Source organism: Eleutherodactylus coqui, chromosome 5 (assembly GCF_035609145.1).
Source record: "Eleutherodactylus coqui strain aEleCoq1 chromosome 5, aEleCoq1.hap1, whole genome shotgun sequence".
NCBI classification, from domain to species: Eukaryota; Metazoa; Chordata; class Amphibia; order Anura; family Eleutherodactylidae; genus Eleutherodactylus; species Eleutherodactylus coqui.
The window spans coordinates 29,430,549-29,437,611 of NC_089841.1; positions in this window are offsets into that span (position 1 = coordinate 29,430,549).

Below are 7,063 nucleotides of genomic sequence, written 5' to 3' on the forward strand. Positions count from 1 at the left end.
CCCTATACTTTAATGAACAGGAGGTCCCTTTGTTCTTCTCTATACTTTAATGAACAGGAGGTCCCTTCGTTCTTCTCTATACTTTAATGAACAGGAGGTCCCTTCGTTCTTCTCTATACTTTAATGAACAGGAGGTCCCTTCGTTCTTCCCTATACTTTAATGAACAGGAGGTCCCTTCGTTCTTTCCTATACTTTTCTTTTTTTCCTCTGGTCGTGAAGGGGCTACAATGTTCTGTATGGTCCTATTTTTTTCTAAAGTTCATTCTTGACTTTTTTTCGATGGAGTTGGCAGGGAGGGGGATCATTTTGTAGGATGGACCAGTTAATTTTTGATTAGAATCTATATAGTCTGTAAAGTGAAGATTGAAATCGTTTTGATTAAGATGTTCTATGAATTCCCATAATTCCCTTTTGCTCCCATCCCAGATGATTATAATGTCATCAATAGATCTTATGTGAAGTATCACCCTTGGCTTTTTGAATCTATCCTCCTCAAAAACCCCACATATAAATTTGCATAAGTCGTTGCAAATTTAGTTCCCATCGCCACCCCCTGTTTGTAGAATCTCCTGTCCAACGTAAAATAATTGTCTTATATGGATCCAGAATGAATAATATGGATTCTGTAATGAATTTTACCTGGTTATACGGCATTAATGGGTCTTTTCCTAGATGTTCCTCCATCACTGGGACTCCTCTGTCATGGGGTATATTATAAGTATAATGCTTCCACATTGTGGGGTATATTGGGTGTAACAGCCGTGTATTACAGGGGCCACATCATCCTGACATCACTGGGTACTCCTGTTATCACTAGATAAGCACTAGAGGGGCCGCACCCTCGGGGGAGGGGGGGCTGTAGAACATCCTGCTTGCTTCTCCGTATGTCTTACAGAAGCGCTGTTCTACTGAAACACAAAACAAACTCATTAATACAAAATACAGTTTCCTTCACAGAAAGCAGCTTTAAAGGGGTTGTCCCGCGGCAGCAAGTGGGTCTATACACTTCTGTATGGCCATATTAATGCACTTTGTAATATACATTGTGCATTAATTATGAGCCATACAGAAGTTATAAAAAGTTTTTTACTTACCTGCTCCGTTGCTGGCGTCCTCGTCTCCATGGTGCCGACTAATTTTCGCCCTCCGATGGCCAAATTAGCCGCGCTTGCGCAGTCCTGGTCTTCTGTTCTCTTCAATGGAGCCGCTCGTGCAGAATGCAGGCTCCGTGTAGCTCCGCCCCGTCACGTGCCGATTCCAGCCAATCAGGAGGCTGGAATCGGCAATGGACCGCACAGAAGAGCTGCGGTCCACGGAGGAAGAGGATTCCGGCGGCCATCTTCACAGGTAAGTAGAGAAGTCACCGGAGCGCGGGGATTAAGGTAAGCGCTCCGGTAAGCTTTCTGTACGTCCCTGCATCGGGGTTGTCTCGCGCCGAACGGGGGGGAGGTTGAAAAAAAAAAAACCCGTTTCGGCGCGGGACAACCCCTTTAATCAAAAAAGGGTAATTTTGTAAGACTAGTAAACTATAACAGCAACTATAGAAATCTGGCATCGGCATATTCATAGCGGCACACTGAATAAGGAGAACATGTTCATTTACTGCACAGTGATGTCATAAAAACTGCTGCCTGATGTCACACATACATCCCAACACGCATGTACATTGCAGACATGTATATTGTCACACATACATCCCAACACGCATGTACATTGCAGACATCTATATTCTGCTCTAAAACACTGCAGCGCTTCAGAGAAAACCCTGGAAAAAGCAGCTCTGAACTTGGAGAAGAGTCAGTGGGGCGGTCGCTGCCGACTTCTCCTGCCTGGGTCGGCTATCAGTCCAACTGATCCGGGTGAGGAGAACATGTCAGGGTTTTATGTTGCCTGTAGTTCGCACTTCATATAACTCACAAAACAGGTTCCTTTTATTATCTCCTTAAATTCTGATATGTGACTCTGCTTCAGCCAATCACTGGCCAAGGCACTGACCTTTTATAGGCAGTGATTGGCTGCAGCAGTCACATGTCCTGGTCAGCAGCAACCAGGAAGGACACAGGGGCTGTGAAGCAATTTTAAGTAATAGGAAAACACTTTTAAATGTTTCCCCTTATTATCTCCAGTAAATTTATTGTTATGTTGTTTTTGTGGTTTTTACATTGGTTTATATTGTTTCCATTCAGGTCTCTACAAGATTGATTTATTAAAGATGGAGAAGGACAGAAACAAGATGGTGAAGAGTGTATTAAATCTCACCCTAGAGATACTCTTTCAGCTAAGTGGGGAGGTGAGAGATTCTGATGATGTCACATTATATCATTCTTATCTATGGTAATAACAGATGATGTCACTGGAGAGGGGAGAGATTCTGATGATGTCACATCACAACATTCTTATCTATAGTAATAACAGATGATGTTACTGGAGAGGTGATGGACTCTGGAAATGTCTGTAGTGATTTATTAATGTCTCCCCACATACAGGATTACATCGTAGTGAAGAAGACCTCTTGTGATGTCTATAAGGCCCCTGTATGTGATGGATGGGGAAGACCCCTGAGCCCAATCATGGGGTCCCCACCTCACCCCCTGATACATATACAGAAGATTCTAGAAGTCACCAACAAGGTGATTGAGCTGCTGACTGGAGAGGTGACGCTGCAGGGAATGCTGGGACATTATACAGTAACAGCACTGGAGGCTTCTGGGTAATGACTGTATATTGTGTTGTCAGGTCCCTATAAGGTGTCAGGATGTCGCTGTCTATTTCTCCATGGAGGAGTGGGAGTATTTAGAAGGACACAAGGATCTGTACAAGGATGCCATGATGGGGATCCGCCAGACGCTCCTTTCACCAGGTAATGGATGTTTTTAGCTAGGGGGGGGGGGGTTGTAGCTAGGGGGCAGAGTGGGGCATGTGCCCCTGGCGTTTGGCAGAGAGGAATTGGGGCGCCAGCTAGGCAGAAAACTGTGCTATTTGGATTACTGAAGTCACTCACTACACAATTGTTGATTAAAGTCAGTGTATAATCAGAAGGCCTACAGATCAGCAATACACATTTACTAATTGCTGATATGTAAGCATCATACAGTGACTCTAGTCAGCAACTGCATGGCGGGTGGCTGCTGGATCATGCATTAGCCAGAGAATCTGGCCACAGAAGATCTCTGCCCCACCAGCCCTACTGCTGCAGTAGTCGGCGGCGGAGCGGGGCTGGAGAAGTGCCTTGGCCCATGCTCCCCCGTGCGCCAAACTATCACCACCAGCTCCTGCTCCGCTTTGTATTTAGTGCCTGCAGGACCGCAGGAGGAAGGATCTGGCATCACCAGTAAGAGCTGCTAGCTTATATCTAGAGAGTGGAAATCCTGCTTAGTGGGACTTGTGAGCGATGGTGGCCTATAAAATATTTTTGTCTATCTTTTTTGTTCTCTTGGTTTCATAATGGTAATTCGTTGAACCCCTCTAAATTGGTGAATGGGTCACTGGTACGGCTGTGGCTTCATGGAGACTTTGACCAGAGTACTCTTCTCATTGGATTATAATAGCTGTCAGTACGGTTGTATCGCAGTTTGCCGTGACCCTACAATTACATGAAGCCCAGCTAGTTTGGACTTCTTGTGATTGTCGGGGCGGGGGTTTGATAAACTACAAGCCACAATGCATTCACCTTCACAGAAGTAGTGGATGAAAGTGGTGTCGTGGATATCACCTATCTGGGTGTCAGGAAAGCCTTTGTACAGCTTCACATAAAGACTTCGGATAAAGACCTCACAAGGGTCTGTCCGGGATCCTAATCGTCTTAGATATACTATATGTGGGTAAGTGACACAGAATCAAAGAGTTGGAAGGGATCCCTGGGGTCATCGGGTGCAACGCCCTGCTCAATGCAGGATTCACCGAAACTTTCCAGACAGATGTCTGTCCAGCCTTATTATTGTATTAGTACCAGTGTTTCTGGTGGCGCAGTGCGCTACTTGCTCATATAATATAGTGAAAGGGATTGGAGTTGGTCAAAATATATCTGTGCAAATAGTAAGCTCTTGGCATTATTTTCAATTTTGCTAAACATTGCAAACCCTTATGAATAAGAAAGCGTCAGTAAATGTACAAAATAGCAATACTAATACAGCAACATTTATACCTGTGAAGCTTCCGAAGGGATACTAGCGCCTTAAAAATGACCAAGCGGAATGTAAGAGGCTGAAGGGCGTGTTGCGGTCAAAGGCCAAGAAAAACAGGGAGCGGTTCTATAATGCTCTGGCTAATGAAGCTGAGGAGGATCTGAAGTCAAACAATCTAAGAGCAGCATATAAAGCAGTCACCAGAATTCGAGGGTCCTCGGGGACCAGCCGGCATATGCCAATCCTCAAATCTGATGGCAGTCCTTGTACCAACCATGACGAGACACTTCAACGCTGGCGTGAACATTTCTCATCCGCCCTAAACCATCCACTGGCTAACCCGTGCCATGACCTCGATGACCTCGCATCTGTTGCTGTGGATGACCATTCTGTGCCTACGGATGCTCCATCATGGGAAGAGGTCCGTTCTGCTATTCAGAAAATTAGACACGGGCGTGCCGCCAGCTCAGATGGCATTCCACCTGAAATGTGCAATTAGGCCAATAAGCACTGCTTTACATCAGCTATTTCTGTGCGTCTGGTCTTGTGGGAAAGTCTCTGTCGAATTGAAGGAGGGCATCATCCTCGCCCTGTACAAGGGGAAGGGCCCAAAAACAGCATGCACTAGCTACAGGCCGATAACGCTCCTTTCGGTTTCCCGCAAGGTCTTTAAGCACGTTCTACTTTCAAGGGTACAACCACCCCTGACCTCCAAGCGGAGACCCCAGCAGTCAGGCTTCACAGTAGGCCACTCCATCTCCATCATGGATGCCATACTCACTTTTAGGCTCCTCTCAGAGATACACAGAGAATTTAACAAACCGCTCCTCATCACATATGTTGATCTCAAGGCGGCGTTCGACTTGGTCAACAGAGAAGCCCTCTGGAAGGCCATGCGTGGCATTGGCGTTCCCGCATCCCATCTAAATTTACTAAAAGACATGCATCAGGGCACATCCGCCAATAGTCTGTATCAACAGTTCAACCTCTCCTCGCAAAAAAACAAGCTGCAGAATCTAGGAGCTGGCTCAATCCCTCCGGACCTAGACATAAATGGCCATACAGATAACGCTTGTGTACCTCAGAAGCATTCAGCACACAGATGGGAGGGCGCTTCCGGGCATTCTTCGGAGAATAGCGCTGGCAGCCTCGGCGAAGAGATCTCTGGAAAATCTCTGGCAGGGCAGAACATAACAATCAGGACTAAGATTCGATTCTGCCAGACCTGCGTAATGCCAATATTATTGTATGGTTCGGAGACATGGACTTTGCTGTCACAAACCAGCTTAGCGCCTGGAGTGCGTTCACATGGGAAGTCAACGCTAGATTCTTCGTGTCCATTGGTTCGACTTCATCAGAAACAGCGAGATACAGGCTTGCACCGAACTTGAGTCAATCACAGAAAACAATAACAAGGAGACGATTTGCACTTTTTGGTCATGTTGCCCGCTTGTCAGAAGCTGTCTTGGCCAACGGTGCTCTAACCGCAGCAATTGCTACGGTAGAAGAGACGAGCCCCCTGCCGGATGGCGGAGGCCTCCTGGTTATCCTCAGCGCTTGTGGGTGCAACAGATAGGCAACGGTACCTCCTCCAACATCTACACTGAATGGAACAATGCTCTCGGCCGTGGTCATTCTAGATCGGCGCTACGGACCCTCGTCATCCAAGCATGATAACTAACTTACTAACTAACACTGGCATACTGAATAAAAAAAACGTGTCCATTTAATGAATAGTGATGTCATAAAACCCAAACTCAAAAAAAAAATAGCGGAATTACGTTTTTAAAAAAATTCCAGCAAAACGTTTTATGAAGTTTGTCATTAAATTAATTTTTAATAAAACATTTTAGAAAGTGTTTTGTATATTAAATAGTGCCATTAAAGATTGTACTTGTCCCTCCATAAACAAGCTTTGTTAGCAGAAAAATATCAATTGCCCTTGGGCGGAGGGATGAAAAATGGCTGCAGATTCTGCTGCCTGATGTCATACATACATCCCAACACGCATGTACATTGCAGACATCTATATTGTGCGCTAAAACACTGCAGCGCTTCAGAGAAAACACTGGAAAAAGAAGCTCTGAACTTGGAGAAGAGTCAGTGGGGCGGTCACTGCCGACTTCTTCCTGCCTGGGTCGGCTATCACTCCAACTGATCCGGGTGAGGAGAACCCTGTCAGGATTTTTTGTTGCCTGTAGTTCGCCCTTCATAAAACTCACAAAACAGGTTCCTTTTATTATCTCCCTAAGGACTCTTTCACATAGGCGACAGTCATATCGGCGCAAAAAAAATCGTGGCGATGTCGCAGCTGTCTTCCCCCAATTTTGTAGCATCAGTGATGCATTTTTTTCTTGTGAAAAATCGTGCATCACTTGGCTGCGGCTAATAATAAAATTTTGCGATTCTATTGCGAAGTTAAGCCCTATCTCTAAAATAAGCCCTTGCTGCATTCCCTGTGAAAAAAAAGGGAATACTTACCTAAAAGGCTTGGTCCAGGTCCTCCTGCTGCTCTCCAAAGTTTGGCCGGGTGTCCTGCAGTCCTCTTTTGCCCACATCAAATCACTTCCTGGTTGCGGGATTCAAAAAACTGTGGCTCAGCCAATTCATAAACCCCGCCTCCACGACGTGATTGGTTCCTCAAACTCTGCTCAGCCAATCACTGCTGAGCTACTTGAACCAATCACAGCCCTTGCATTGACTGGCTTATTTACTGGATGAACCAATCATAGCTATCTCCTCCTGGAGGCGGGATTTTTGAAACCCACAACCAGGATGTAATCTTCTAGGGACTAACTAAGGCTGTTTGTTCTTTTTTTATACAAGGAATGTAACTAGGGCTTTTTTTAGGGGTAGGCAAATGTATTGTATCACATTGAAATCGCTAATTTGTGCGATGAGATAAAGAAAAAGGCTCAATTTTTTGTTTTGGCAACAT